The sequence below is a fragment of the Lissotriton helveticus genome, chromosome 7 (genome assembly GCF_964261635.1).
Source record: "Lissotriton helveticus chromosome 7, aLisHel1.1, whole genome shotgun sequence".
Classification (NCBI taxonomy): Eukaryota; Metazoa; Chordata; class Amphibia; order Caudata; family Salamandridae; genus Lissotriton; species Lissotriton helveticus.
Genome location: NC_136068.1, coordinates 361,711,680 through 361,728,665, shown reverse-complemented (window position 1 = coordinate 361,728,665; position 16,986 = coordinate 361,711,680). Strand labels below are relative to the sequence as shown.

The 16,986-nt window shown below is 45.0% G+C and overlaps 1 protein-coding gene across 2 annotated transcripts in view; it reads left to right on the top strand.

Annotated features, from left to right (window-relative positions):
* The window catches only part of ITCH (itchy E3 ubiquitin protein ligase), a 981,537-nt gene that overhangs the window by 359,967 nt on the left and 604,584 nt on the right, over positions 1-16,986 (top strand). The gene's annotated exons all lie outside the window — the stretch shown is intronic.

Genomic DNA, 16,986 nt, shown 5'->3' with positions numbered 1-16,986 from the left:
CAATACAACTTCCCTACTGGCAATGACCCTGATGTACAACAGGACTCATATGACGACGCTGGGGACCAGGGAAGCCATCAGGTGATACAGGACCCACAGGGTTTTGGGGCACGTACATCACCAACAGAGGATTCAGCAGCTTTCAATGCTTTAATAGAGAGGGCAGCTGCAAATCATAATGTAGACATGCATGCTGACCCGGTGGAAGAGGATTTCCTGTTTGACACTTTCTCTGTCTCCGAAAGAACAGTCAAAACACTTCCTATGTTGAAAGGTGTCCTTAAACATGCGCCAGAGATCTTTAAAGAACCTACAAGGGCGAGAGTGGTAAACCCACGTATCGAGAAAAAATACAGGCCAGCACCTGGGGACCCTGCCTATATTCGGGGACAGTTGCCTCTGGATTCGTTGGTGGTCGCAAATGCCCGCAAAAGGGCCAACTCCCAAACAACTGGTGAAGCCCCTCCCCCAGACAAGGAGTCGAAAGTGCTTGAGGCATCCGGCAAGAGGGTGGCTGCGCAGGCTGCTAATGTATGGCGTATTGCTAACACACAAGCACTATTGGCGCGTTATGATAGGGCGCATTACGACACCCTAGAACAGCTCCTTCAACATCTACCTGATGAGTATAAGGAAGCAGCTGAAATGCTCATACAAGAGGGAAAGCTTATATCAAATGCTGCAATAAAGTGTGCACTTGATGTAGCGGACACAGCGGCTAGAGGAATTAACACTAGTGTCATGCTGAGGCGCCAAGCCTGGCTTCGTATATCTGGATTTAAGCCTGACATCCAAACTACAATCCTTAACCAGCCCGTCAATCCTGACAGACTGTTTGGCCCAGATGTAGACACCACACTTGAAAAGATTAAAAAGGACAACGAGACTGCTAAGTCCATGGGGGCACTTCAGTCACTACAGTTCAGGGGCAACACTTTTCGTCGCTCAGGAGCGCGTAGTGTTACCAGAGGACACATGGGACAGCAAACACAATTCACAAAAGGTGGTGCGCAATCCTCGTACCCCAAGCAGGGTAGAGGGGGTTACCGAGGTAACCGTGCCAAGGGCAGGGGCAGAGGGAACAACAACTCCCGTTCCTCTGCCGCAAACAAGCAGTGACTCCCTGTCACTACCCCCCGACCATCCAACACCTGTCGGGGGAAGACTCCAGCAGTTCCTGCCAGTCTGGTTGTCCATCACCACAGACAGGTGGGTGAGGAAACTAATCCAGTACGGTTATTGTTTGGAGTTAACATCCACTCCTCCCAACATTCCCCCAAGACACCGTCCTATGTCGGCAGAGCACTTGCACTTGTTGCAGCAAGAAGTGCTAGTAATGCTGCAAAAAGGAGCAATCGAACTCGTGCCAGCGGAGGAGGAAGGAACAGGGGTCTACTCCCTGTACTTCCTCATCCCAAAAAAGGACGGATCCCTCAGACCCATTCTGGACCTCCGCCCTCTCAACATGTATATACTGTCAGAACATTTTCACATGCTGACACTGCAACAGATCCTTCCCGGCAACCTTAGACCTCAAGGATGCTTACTTCCACATCCCACTCCACCCGTCCCACAGAAAATACCTCAGGTTCACCATTCACAACAAGCACTATCAGTTCAAAGTGCTACCCTTCGGAGTGACTACTGCCCCCAGAGTGTTTACAAAGTGTCTGGCGGCAGTGGCGGCGCACCTCAGGAGACAGAACATACATGTCTACCCGTACCTCGACGACTGGCTCGTTCAAGCAAAGTCGGAAAGACAGTGCGCCTCACACATGTCCCACACTATTCAACTCCTTCACAGCCTGGGGTTCTCGCTAAACTACCCAAAGTCGCACCTTCAACCAGCCCATGTGCGGCAGTATCTGGGCGCGACAATAAACACCCTGACTGCTATGGCTCAGCCAAACACAGTCAGAATCAACAGCATTCAGTCGCTGATCCAACGATTCAGACCGCAACACTCCCTGCCAGCGAGAGTGTTCATGCAGTTGATAGGCATGATGGCCTCCTGCATCTTCATAGTCCCGCACGCAAGGTTGCACATGCGCCCCCTCCAGGAATGCTTGGCAAATCAATGGACACCGGCTCAAGGACAACTGACAGACCTAATGTTGGTGACCGGTCGGGCATACAACTCTCTGCATTGGTGGAATCCACACAACCTTTGCAAGGGACGACCGTTCCAAGAGCCTGTGCCACAGATTGTCCTAACGACGGACGCATCTCTCCAAGGGTGGGGAGCGCATGTGCTCCACTACACGGTGCAGGGACTGTGGTCGACCCAGCAACAACGATTGCATATCAACTACCTGGAATTGATGGCAATCTTCATGGCGCTCAAGTCCTTCAAAGTACATCTGTGCAACAAGGTCGTGTTGATCCGGACGGACAACATGACAGCCATGTACTACATCCAGAAGCAGGGAGGTACTCACTCGCCACAGCTGTCTCATCTGGCTCAGAGCATGTGGAAGTGGGCCATTCAGAGGAACATCTTCCTCATGGCAGAACACCTCCCGGGCAAGGACAATCAGATGGCGGATCTGCTCAGCAGGTACAGCCATCAAATGCACGAGTGGGAGATACATCCATCAGTACTCCACCCGTACTTCCAGCAGTGGGGTCATCCAGAGATAGACCTGTTTGCCACAAGGGAAAACGCAAAATGCCAAAGCTTTGCCGCCAGGTTCCCTCACCCGGAATCGCAGGGGAATGCGATATGGATGAACTGGTCAGGCAAATTTGCGTACGCTTTTCCCCCAGAGCCTCTCATTCCGCTGGTGGCAAGAAAGCTAAAGCAACACTCGATGACTCTCATCCTGGTTGCTCCAACATGGGCACGCCAACCATGGTACACCACGTTTCTAGAACTTTCCGTGGTACCGCATCAAAGGCTGCATCTCACACCCAGCCTCTTGACGCAGAACCATGGCGACATTCAGCATCCAGATCCGCAACAGCTCAATCTGGCGATCTGGCTCCTGAGGTCCTAGAGTTTGGCTACCTCAACCTGCCTCCTGAATGCATGGACATCATCAGAGAGGCAAGGAAGCCCACTACCAGAGCTTGCTATGCAGCAAAGTGGAAGTGGTTTGCCATTTACTGTACTGACAACAATATCAACCCGCTAGATGCATCCATTCCTAACATCATCTGCTATTTGTTACATCTTTACAAATGCAATCTAGCGTACGCTTCCATTCGGATACATTTATCCGCCATAGCGGCTTATCTCCAGAATAGACAGCACCTCTCTGTTTTCAGGGTGCCTGCCATTAAAGCCTTCCTGGAGGGACTGAAGCGAGTCATTCCTCCAAGAACACCACCAGCTCCAGTGTGGAACCTCAATGTGGTCCTCACTCGGCTGATGGGTCCACCCTTCGAGCCACTGCACTCCTGCGAAATTCAATTTCTGACATGGAAAGTGGTTTTCCTCATTGCTATTACATCGCTCAGGCGTGTTTGTGAGCTGCAGGCGCTCACAATCCAAGAGCCTTTCATCCAAATACATTCTAACAGGGTGGTGCTACGCACTAACCCCAAATTCCTTCCTAAGGTGGTGTCACAGTTTCATATCAACCAAACTATTGACCTACCCGCATTCTTCCAAAACCCTCAAACAGTAGCTGAACGAATGCTCCATACACTGGACGTTAGGAGGGCGTTGATGTACTACATTGACAGGACACAACACTTCAGGAAAACTCAACAACTTTTTGTTGCCTTCTCAGCACAGCACAAAGGCAACCCCATTTCCAAAGCGGGAATAGCCAGATGGATTAAGTGCATCCAAATCTGTTATCAAAAAGCTAAGCGCACTTTAACAATACCCCCAAGGGCGCACTCCACACGCAAATTGGGGGCGTCCATGGCTTTCCTGGGGAACATTCCTTTAGAGGACATTTGCAGAGCAGCCACATGGTCCACACCACACACATTTACAAAACATTACTGTGTGGACGTGCATTCCAAGCAGCAAGCAGCTGTAGGACAGGCTGTTCTCAAGACACTTTTTCAAGCTTCTGCAGCTGGCACGGGCAACCGCCCTTAATGGAGGGACTGCTATGTATTCTATGCTAAAGATATGAATTTAGCAGCCCACATGCCTCGAACTGAATATGCTACTTACCAGTATGCATCTGTTCTTGGCATGTAGGGCTGCTAACATTCATATCGCCCTCCCTCTTCCCCGGTGCCCGTAGCGGCTGTAGATACTATCATGCATTCATCATTAGCATGGACATCCTTTACACTATTTCACTCCATCTCTGCCACAATGGCTAAAAACAATCTGGGGATGGAGCCGATGCCCATGCGCACTGTAGTCCAGGGGAGGAGCCACCTATCTCGTGATACTTCGAAGACTCTTCCAGGACAACAATGTGCAATCATCCGGACCCAACACTAGGCGGCGATCTATGCTAAAGATATGAATGTTAGCAGCCCTACATGCCAAGAACAGATGCATACTGGTAAGTAGCATATTCAATTACAAGGTTCATAAAGGCAGTACACAGTCAAAGTGGTTGCTGCATGAAAGAAAAGAAACATGAGACAACAAACGGTGGCGTGTAGTTGCGACCACCACTAACACTCCGTTAATTAAGTATTAATGACTCTCTAGTTTCTGTAACAGCCACATGTGGTTACAACCACCACGATGCTCCGCTTACCAATAGATACTTGAAAACGATAGATACCGGGAACGGGTGGTTGCGACCACCACTGCCGCTCCGATAATGATGGTATATATATATATATATATATATATATATATATATATATATATATATATATATATACACCCTGTAGCCTACGGAAGCGTGTAGAACCCACCACTACGCTCCGCTGCTCTTTGAGCCAATAAATCCCAAAAACAAAAGGTCCTCCTTAATAATGCACACGGAAGCGTGTAGTAGCCACCACAACGCTCTGCTGCAATACTGAACCACCACCTCAAGAATCAATATACGGCAATGCAAGATAACCTCCTCCGCGTTCCGACAAGCCAGGGCACAGCAGTAAACGGCAGCGCGAGTTGAGCAACACTCTGCCCCCGTAATCCCCAGCGCCAATAACACTACCTTGTGGTTAAGTTTCTGCCGCCAATGAACATTCCAAATTCCTTCTCCAATGTCTCGCACCAGGAAATTCCTCCAGGACACAACACGAACCACATCCAAAGGCGGCGCCTTCGACCACTAGACCATCAGCAACCAACAGGAAACAGAATTACGCGCTCCGTCCTATAGCGCGAGCCGGTAATATACTTCCCTGAGTAAAGGATCATGGGAACTGTAGTTTTTTATATATTAGGCAGGCGCAAACAAGGCAAATCCTTACAGTATGCCCCCCTTCCTAGCGGCTCCTAGGACCAGGTTTCGCAGGATACCGCCTATGAAACGATCGCACAGCAACAGGGGCATGCACGTTCGCACAGGGCTCCCAGGAATCATCCTCAGCTGTGTACCTCTTCCAGGCCACCAAATACCACAGAGAACCCCTGCACCATTTGGAATCCTTAATGCTCCGCACCATGTACTCCAACCCTCCATCACACAGTACCGGAGGTGGAGCACGACGTCTGGCCAACAAAGCTGGTTTCGACAAACTGCAGTGGAAAACAGGATGAATCCGAAGCGAAGCAGGGAGCTTCAACTTGTAGGTCACAGGGTTAACTTGCTTGAGAACAACATAGGGACCAATGTACCTAGGGTGAAAAATAGTACGCAATTTAAACCTAATGTTTCTGGTGGACAACCAGACTGTCGCCCACACGATACATTGGACCCTCCACCCGATGCTTGTCCGCCCAACGCTTGTAGTCCTGTTTGGCCTTGATCAGATGCTTGGTCACTTTCCTCTGAATCGCATGCAAATGACGGATCTGTCCCATCTCAGTAGGTTGAGTACCCACCTCCCCTGGGATGCTTATTGGCAGGACCCTAGCATCAAAACCGTAGTTGGCGCAAAAAGGCGTCACCCCCACCGAACTATGCCAAGCGTTGTTATAGGCCAATTCGGCCAGCCACAACAATGACACCCAGGACTCTTGGGCATCCAAGGCATAACAACACAGATACTTCTTTAATGTTTGATTCAAACGTTCAGTCTGACCATCCGTTTGCGGATGGAAACTGGTAGAAAGAGTGGACTCAATTTGCAATGCCCGACACCATGATTTCCAAAAACGAGCAATGAACTGTGGACCCCTATCAGAAATTATAACCTCCGGAATCCCATGGATACGAAATACATTGGTTAACAACAGTTGGGCTGTCTGTCCTGCTTTGGGAAGATTCCTGCACGGAATGAAATGTCCCATCTTTGTAAGGCTGTCCACCACCACTAGCACCGCTGTGTGTCCCTGATCCAAGGGCAACCCTGTGATGAAGTCCAAGCTTATGCTTTGCCAGGGCCTTCTAGGAGTGGGCATGGTCATTAGTTTCCCTTTACTCCGACTGTTCTCACTCTGGGCGCGAGCACAATCTTCGCATTTACCCACCTATGCAGTAACGTCCACTGTCATAGCTTCCCACCAAAAGTGTCTCATCAGTAGTTGCACCGTTTTCTTCACTCCTTGGTGACCTTACACCGGAGAATTTTGACACCATTCGAACGCTTTCGTCCTAGTTTCCAATGTGGGTAAATACAGCTTGTTTTGCACAAAAGGCAACCCTTGTTTCAATGAACGGTCTGTGTCCTTCCTGCTCCAAGAGAGCCAAGCAGTGTCTGTTCTCTGACTCTTTATGTTGTTCAAGAACGTATCAGCTCTCAACACACAGATGACTTTGGACGGTTCCTCTATAGCCTCTAAAGGCGGTTTTATGCTTATGTCATCTGAATTCTCCAAACGGGACGGAGTATCTGCATTTCTGTTGTCACTACCAGGACGGAAAGTAATCACGAAATCATATCCTGCAAAAAACAGCATCCATCTCATCTGTCTCTGCGTCAAATGCCTAGCTGTTCTCATGTACTGCAGATTTCTGTGATCAGAATATACAGTGACTGGGTACTCTGCCCCCCACAGGTGCAGCCTCCACTCCTGAAAAGCTCTTTTTATTGCCAAAAGCTCTTTTTCGGCAATCGTGTAATTCTTCTCATCATGACTTAGCTTTTTTGACAAATACGCCACTGGAAGCAACTGTCCAGTATGTTGACTTCTCTGTGATAGAATGGCCCCTACTGCTTCATCTGAAGCATCGGCTTCTACAATGAAGGGGAGCTCAGGTTTAGGATGAGCCAATATGGGAGCTGAAGTGAGAGCTTGTTTGAGATAAAAAAAGACTTCATCAGCCTCTTTGGACAAGAGAACCACCACCCCTTTTTTGAGTAAGCGAGATAATGGAGCTGCTATCTGTGAGAAATGGAGGATGAATCTCCTGTAATAATTGGCAAAGCCCAAGAAACATTGTACATCCCTCACAGTCTTAGGTACAGGCCATGTTTGGACTGCCTGCACCTTCCGTCCTGCCATCTGCAACCCTTCAGAACAAAGCATCACTCCCAGGAATTCCACAGCCACCACACCAAATTCGCATTTACTCAATTTGCAGAAAAGGCTGTGTTCTCTCAGACGCTGCAGGAATTGGAGAACATGCTCAGTATGCATGCTAACCTCCTCCGAGTAGATCAAAATGTCGTCGATGTATACAACAACACTTATGTCCACTAAATCTCTCAAGACGTCGTTAAGAAAGAACTGAAATGCCGCCGGGGCGTTACACAACCTGAACGGCATTACAGTGTATTCAAATCAATCATAACGTGTCTTGAAAGCAGTCTTCCATTCATCTCCCTCACGAACACGCACCAAATGATACGCTCCACGGAGATCCAACCTAGGGTAAATTTGGGCATTTCGAACTTGGTCCAACAGAACCGTGATGAGGGGAAGAGGGTATCTGTTGCGTATCGTGTGTTTGTTTAGCATTCTGTAGTCCACACAGGCCCTCAAATCTCCGTTGGCTTTTGCAAAAAAAAACAAAGGAGAGGCAGCAGGGGATCTGGAATACTAATGAATCGTATCGATTGATATTGGTCTAAATATTCCTTCAGATGTTTGGTTTCTGGAACCGACAAAGCGTACACACGACAGGAAGGTGTAGGCGCCCCATCCACCAAATCTATACAACAATCCTACTCCCTGTGTGGAGGTAATTTCTCAGCCAATCTCTCACTGAACACATCCCCATATGACTGATACGCCAAAGGCAAAGACACTTCCTTCTCAACCGCCGTGGCTATTACAAAAGGAAAAGACAAAGCAGCCGCTTGAGTAGGTAGAGGGGAAACAAAATGAGCCTGACAATCCACTGAGAGGAAACGTATTGTCTTTTTCTTCCAATCAATATGAGGATTGTGATAAGACAGCCATGGCATTCCCAATATTACCTCATAGTGAGGAGCCTCAATGATGTTCAAGGACAACACGTCTGTATGTTCACCCTCATGGACCAAAACAGACAATACCACCTCCTCAGTTCGTTCCGTAATCAACCCCGACTTCAGTGGTTTCCCATCCACTGCCCAGACCTCCTCTGGTTTTTCTCTTGATATACGGTTCAATGAGAGATTAGATACCAACCCACTGACTATAAAATTGCCTGTAGCACCCGAATCAATCATCACCAAAACCTGATGTATGTTTCGTTGACTCTCTAAACTCATGATTATCACTATGTGAGACATAGAATCCTGAACTGTATCAATGGACAACGAAGGGAGTTTCCACTGTGTATTCTCCCCTGCTTCCCCACTGAACTCTCCCACTGCCCCAAGACTAGAACCGGTAATACACACAGCCAACTTTTTCCTGGACCACCCCCCTGTGTTCTTTGGTTTGGAGGGGCATTCACGCAGATAGTGTTCTTTTTTACCGCAGTACATACACAATCCCTGTGTTCTGCGACTTTCTCTCTCCTCTCTGGACAACGGGGCTCTTACGCCCCTATCTCCATGGGTTTATTCCCTTCCACCGAAGGGGGTTTCCCTTTACGGGCGGGGTACTCATATCTGGTGTATCCCTGATCCCATTTTCTCCTCTCACCACCTCTTTCAAGCAATCTGCCATCCAACCTTAGTGACAAATTAATCAGGTCTGCACAGGTGGTAGGTTGCGGGTCAATCTGGGCAATAATATCTTTCAAACTTTCCCTTAGACCTTGATAATAGATAGACATCTGCTTCTCCTCTGGCCATGATGTTTCAGCCATCAACCTGTTAAAGGTCCTCAAATAGGTGACTAAATCATTCCTTCCCTTTTTAAGTTCCAAAAGTTCCTTGTCTGCACTGAACGTGGTCGCTCTTCTATCAAACACCCTTTCAAACTCAGCCCTGAAAGCTGACCAGTCTGACAACATTGCATCATTGTTCCGTACTAAAGGAACCACCCAATTAGCCGCATCCCCAATCATATAAGAGAAGGCAAACGCCACTCGGGAATGATTGTTAGGAAAAGAGGAAGGCTTGCATGAGAAATGCAACAGAATCTGCGTGAGAAAAACCTGTGTTTTAGAGGGATCACCTGAATATCGTTCTGGACTAGCCAAAGGTATAGGAGGAGGGACCGTAACCTGTATTTGGGGATTCTGTAAGGAAGCATCGAATGGATTCCTAGTCAATTTGTCAACCCTTTCACGTAGAGCTGTAGTTTCGGCTCTAGACGCAGCTAATTCTTGCTGTACTAAAAAGAGGGCCTGAAGGACATCCTCCATTGAGGCCATTTCTTTCAACCACCTGATCGGGGGAAGCAAAACTTCTTGGGTGCGTAATTCTGTCAAGACCCGCTCCGCAGGATCCGGATGATGAAAATATGGGTCCACCTCCTGACGTTACCAACACCCTGAATGTGCAACACAGGGTATTCAAACTATCAGGCGAGGGAAAAAAGGAAAGGGTCAGCAGGGACAAAGGACTTGAAACGACAGAAGGACAAACATATATAAACAATGTCAAGTTAACTACTACTCTCATGTATTCTCACTAAACCTTGAATACCTTATAGAAGCTGTAATGATTCTTTCAGCTTTCCCAAGTGTGTAAGATCTGTCATACTCTCCTGCAAACAAGCAGACAATACGTTAACATTGATTCAGACACGTCATACACAACAGAAGTGCTGTCTATCGTGTAACCACACACCATTCACCTGTAGAGAAGACAGCCTCTTGTCCCTACTCAATGGCACCCTCTGATTTCCCAAACCTCAAAAGAATAGTCTTTGGCAAAGGTAATGGACAACACATCCGGAGCACTTCACCAAGATTACAAGGTTCATAAAGGCAGTACGCAGTCAAAGTGGTTGCTGTATGAAAGAAAAGAAACATGAGACAACAAACGGTGGCGTGTAGTTGCGACCACCACTAGCGCTCAGTTAATTAAGTATTAATGACTCTAGTTTCTGTAACGGCAACATGTGGTTGCGACCACCACGATGCTCCGCTTACCAATAGATACTTGAAAACGATAGATACCGGGAACGGGTGGTTGTGACCCCCACTGCCGCTCCGGTAATGATGGTATATGATGAGGGCAGTTCAAAAGGTTAATGAAAAATCTAGGGAATGCCTTCTACAGCAGAACAGTGTTAATACAACCACCGAAACAAGTTCTGAAGAGTCTGGATTAAGATTCATCACACCGTATAGTTGCCAGAACAGGAAAATTAGATCAATCCTTACTAAAAGCTGGCCGATCCTACAAACAGACAATGTGATAGCATCTGACCTCCCTGATAACCCTAGAATCACTTTCAGGAGAGGGCCGACCCTCCGCAATCATGTTACCAATGCGTTTCCCGAAATCCTCAAACCGAAAACTTGGTTCCCGCAACATCAGGGTTTTTTTAAATGCTCTAGTTGTCGGGCGTGTAGGTTTGGTGTAAACACCAGTACCTACATGACTCCTTTCAGTGCCACGCCTGTCAAAATCAAAGGCAAATACAATTGCAGAACGGAGTTTGCTGTGTATGTCCTGACGTGTACTTGCGGCCTGAGGTACGTTGGGAGTACTCGGCTTGCGGTGCACGTCAGGATCTTACAGCATCTCCGAGCAATTGTAAACAACGACAATGCCTACCCGGTGGCGAGACATTTCAAAAGTGTCCACAATAATAATTTGGAAAATCTCAGCTACTATGTTCTTACCTCTGTGCCTCGTCCTCGTAGAGGGGGAGACAGAGACAAGTTACTTCGCCAACTGGAATCCAGAATGATATTAGAGCTAGATACTAAGGTCCCGAACGGGTTGAATACCACTGAGGACCTATATCATTTCCTATAAAGTCACTTCACTATGTATATATTAGCCTTAACGTGACATCTGGTATTAGTAGGCATTATATATATCCTTTTGCCTGAAAGCTTATCAGTGGAGTCCGCCTCCCCTCTTAGGTCACAATATTGATTTACCAAACAATATTAATTATACCCCCTTTTCTGTTTTTTAGTAAGTTGACTTACTTTTCCTTCACTTCGCCCCATGTATATATTTCACGTTTGAACTTTGAATTAAATTTACCATTATTATATGTTGGAGTATGATGTATGCACAACAACTATATTCAAAGTGAAACAATATTCAATGATTTAGTTTATTCATGTTTATTATTGTATGATGTTATTCACTAGATGTTGGGCACACAATCCCATTATTTTTGTTGGGGTAGATATACTATTAGATGTAGGAGAGCTGTTTGGGAAAATAGGGGCTGCCATCATTAGTTTGATGTCCCCGAAGCAAGCATATTCAGGTGGGGTTGCCATCACTATATAATGATGTCCCCACCTATACACAAACAGGGCAGGAATTGTTTGATTTTAATGTATATTTTTGTATATATTTGTACAGTATTTATTGAGTATCAAGATATCATCCACTGAACATAGTATCTCCAACACAAATGTACATATGAGATATGGTCGTTTGTATATGGAGTAAATAGACGACAATTGTATGTACATATATGAGTGACATTTATTTTTATGGGTATATATTTATTCCCACATAGATATTAATTAATAATTGTGTTAACATATTGAGTTAAAGTTTGGTTAGTATGTGACGTAATAATGGTATTGTCCTTATTCAATCTATTCCTTTACTGTCGGTATACATAAATGATAGAATTTTTTACTGTTTGTGCCCTTGAAAACCTTTAGAAATACGTGACATTTAGCATTTATGCGGCCAGAATTTGTGTCACTATTATATTTTGAATTTATTCAGATATTATTTTCTTTTTGTGTCAGGCAATGTTAAGCCACGTTAACATTATGTGTCTTTGTTTCCCCCGTTTCCCGAACATTTGCCAAAATATATGTAATAATAGTATGTCTTCCATGGTTATAGGTGTCACATGGTATGCACACGCAGTTTAAAAGTTCAGGTGTGAGGGGTTTTTAAATTGACTGTGATCAAGGGCACCCCGCCCGAAACGCGTCAGTTTTCTTTCTCTGTTAAGCGTTGCTTAAATAAAAACCTTTGCCTGGATACTGGATTCGTGGAGTTGTCTGCTTTCCTGGGGACCCGGGACGGCAGTTTGCTTCTTCTTGTTTACGAGATATATATATATATATATATATATATATATATATATATATGTATATGTATATGTATATATATATATATATATATATATATATATATATATATATATATATATATATTCACTGAAAAAACCATAGGTTATAGACCATATATAGTTAGGAATTAGCATTTAAAAAACCTTATTTTACTCACACAAAACCATTGAAATTCCATATATAGTTAGTTGCACTAACTATATATCGCGCACCCGCAATCCACTGCTGATCATGTCACATATTACATCATTCATGACATGGTCAGTGACATCACTGATGACATCACTGATGACATCTCAAATGACATCACTGATGACATCACTGATGACAACATCCAGTGACTGTATGTTTCTGTAAAGTTAAAATATGTCTTACATATTGAAGAATGAGTGGATGTATAAGTGTCTGGATGAAGGATTTAGTAGGTGCGTGACTGACTGTATGAGTGAGTGATTAAATGTGTCTCACTGAATGCATGGGTTAGTGACTAAACTGTCTTAATTTGTGCATCATTATGTCTGTTGTGATGTAAACTGCTGCATGTGTTGATCATTAGCTATACGAGAGGCTATATGTGTTATTAATTGGTTGCCCAAGTATTTCTATGGGAGATTGAGTTTGTGTGGGGGTGGCTGGAAGGTGTGTGACTCTATGCATAGATGTGTGAGCAGTTTATTCACTAGGTGTATGAGTTCAAGACTGCATGTGGAAACAGCTACATGGGCAGTTGACTGTGTGCATGAGTGTATTGATGAGTGAATGGATATCTCAATGCTACATGTCATAGTAAGTACATATGTTAAACACAGTACATGTGAGAGTTGGCATATATAAATAACTGTGCATGAGAGCCACTGAATGAGTGAGTGGTTGTATCGATCATTGTGAACTTGTATCAGGGATTGTATAAGAGAGTAAATATGTGTTAGTATATGTTTCAATAAGTAAGGTGTGTTTAACTGTATAGTTGAAGAAATGGAGGTGAGATTGTTTCTTTGCATGACTGACTGGGTGTGTGAGTAACTCCATGGATGAGTGGCAGTGTGTGAGTGTCTGTATACACTGAGTGTATCTAAGGTTATATTAGAGTCTGAAGAGGTTTATCGTATTAGCACAAGAATGATGTCAAATGAGATGTCATCAGTGATGTCATCAGTGATGTCATTTGAGATGTCATCAGTGATGTCATCAGTGATGTCACTGACCATGTCATGAATGATGTAATATGTGACATGATCAGCAGTGGATTGCGGGTGCGCGATATATAGTTAGTGCAACTAACTATATATGGAATTTCAATGGTTTTGTGTGAGTAAAATAAGGTTTTTTAAATGCTAATTCCTAACTATATATGGTCTATAACCTATGGTTTTTTCAGTGAATTTTCAAGGTTTTGTAAATGCTAATTCCTAACTATATATGGTCTATAACCTATGGTTTTTTCAGTGAATTTCAATGGTTTTTTAATAGCAAATATCATAAGCTGTCGAATGTCAAGTACGTGGTAAGTGAAAACATTTTCGTGTTTATGCACACTGATCTGCTTTGAATGGTGCCCCCCCCCTCATTTCTATTAGGAGTACTCTCTCTTTGCAGATAGTGAAAGGTAGTTAACGCAGGCCTTTGCCCCCGTTGTAATCAGTCGTGCCTGCTTCTCTCTCCATTTGATTGATTGTTATCCAAGTATTTACTGTTTTAGAATTAGTTCTTTGGTTCATTCTCTATTTACAAACAAACACAGAGTCGCAATACTCTGTTTAGTCTTTGCAGATAACGAAAAATCGTGTAAAAAAAAAGAAAAGGAATCGAGCAAAATCAGTAGGCCACTAATGGGATCTCTTTTTGACCTCGCTAAAATAGAAACATTAGGAACAACCCCTCATGACAAATACAAAACTAGTGAGATGAACTGAACTCCACACAATGATGGCTGCAAAACAGCTCGGCTCCGCCACCCACCCCGCCCAAAATAACGATAAAGAGCGGCTGCCATGATTGGTTGCGGAATGGCCACGACGGAGCTACAAAATGATGCTGCTCTCATGCTAACCCCAGCTTCAGTCTGAAACATCCAGAAACACTGTAGACTACCAATTCGATCAGTTCCGGTAGCGCCCCAATGTAACCCGGTAGAGAAGAACTAGCCCTCCCCTCTTTGACTGATGTTTCTTGTTGCCTGTCCCTTCTGTTGTCATTTAACAGAACTATTTAGCCTGCTGAAAGGGGTTGTGTTCCGACCGCTGGTTGGTGGAGACATTTTGACTATATTCTGGACCTGCGTTGTCGCGTAATGCGTCATATGACGCGCCGCGTTAGCGCATCCGGAAGTCATCCGGGGCGCGCAGCGCGTAACGTAAGCATAACAAGTCATGTGACTTGTTAATAAAACTTTTCATTGGTTCATTTTACTTTTCTTATTGTAATGATGAAAGGCTTGGTCATATGACCTAAAAATTACGCTTTTCATTACTTCCGAACATTATTTTTTCTTAAATATATGTTATAATGTTCCAGGCTAATGTACTTTCCCGGAAATTTTACAACTGTCCTGCAAGTAAAATATATTCTTTTTTCGAGAAAAAGAGCGTTTCTTCGTCCCATGACGGAGCCGTTGAGCAAAAGAGGGTCGACCTGCTGTCTTAGTCGCCAATACGCCTGAATATGAGATTCTTATCGATCACTTTATGTTGCAGGAATAGAAAACACAACAGCCCTTGACCATTTATCTTTACTGCGTTCCTTCGTATTATACCTTTTACCCTTTATGTAATTGGTCTGCTTTATTTCACTTGCCTTTTAATGATTCTAAAACAGTGACTATTATTAAAAACTTTACCAATGTATATACTACTACCATGTTTTCTTTTAAAAACCTTTATTGTGAAAATTTCATTATACAAATACGAGCCTATAACCACGTGGGCCTGCCACGGAGCAAACTGTAATCGTATATGATGAATAGACATTTACACTGTAGAGGAACGTAACGGGCGGGCCATTAGGTTGCAAGAACTAAGGTGTCTAACAGTTACGGAATCGGTGGACGTACATTTTATAATTAAAATACGACAGGGCCAGTTACAATAAAATTATCTAGATATACATTTGCGGGCAAGTACCATGGGTGACGTTAATTCGAACTTTCAACAGTACAGTAATCAATAACACATCAGAACTTAATATCAATAGGGATGTCGAAATATTCAATCAATTCTCGTCCCCGCCCGCCATGTGCTTCAAAACTGCATACGTATCTCGTGATTTCAAGGTTCTGCAACCAGTACACAACAAGGAGTTACGAGTCCCATTTATTCCGGCGCCATTTTGGGCGAGGACGGGCAGGTCCAGGATATAGTCAAAATGTCTCTACCAACCATCGACTATGATGATGTTCATATGCTGTATTTATTAGAGTAACACTCATCTGTCCACATGAAATTAATTTGCCACAATCTAAACATGTCATTTTAATCTTTCCAAAGTTCTTCTAAATATTTGGGACCGTTTCCCTTGCCTCTGAAGCTCTCAGTGCCACTTCTTTGATGAATGTACTAGCAGGTTAGGGGTTCTCCTCCAAATCTCTCTTTTATGCAGCACTATAATTAATTGGTGCCACCTCTCCATATGACGATGCATGGTATAGTTACCACAACTATATTTTTTTTCGGTTCCTCTGGAGAGTTCATCGTGGCAGATGAAGCGTGTAACGTACCGGGCATTTACCTTTTTTTGCATGTACAGGAAAGGAAAAAAAAATCGAGCGTCCGAGTTCTAAGGTGTCCCAGGGCCATTTTAGTGGACCAGGCCCAAATCCAAAGAACAGGCCGCCATTTTGAGAGTCCTCTTGTAGCCGCCTGTCGCTGTAGCATCAAGAGCAGCCGAAACTCAGCTGAATGGCAACTGAAACGGTAAAGGGGCGCCCCACTACAGCAGACGAGCCTCCACCTAGGAAGGCCCGTTCACGCCGCCTCCCCCCCCCCTTCGGGCACCCCACGCCGTTATTCGGAGCAGTATTGTAGGATGGCCACACCAGTGCGGCAACTTGCTAGACATCACCTCGGTGGTAACCGAATCTCAACGCCTTGTGGTGTCTTCTATTCAGAAAACATTGTTATGCTGCCTTCGACCTATTCGCCGCAAGTGCGCACACAACTCAACTGCATAGCTTGCTAGACACCACCTCGGTGCCATCCGGATCTTGGAATGTCAGCGCCTTTTGGTGTCTTCTCTTCAGAAAATATTGTTGCGCTGCCTTTGGCCCCATTCGCACATCAGTCCGCTACTGACGCCATCTCACAGGCTAATGGGGCGCCCCACGCCGACTTTCAGCATTGTAGGATGACCACACCAGTACAGCAACTTGCTAGACATCACCTCGGTGCCATCCGGATCTCGG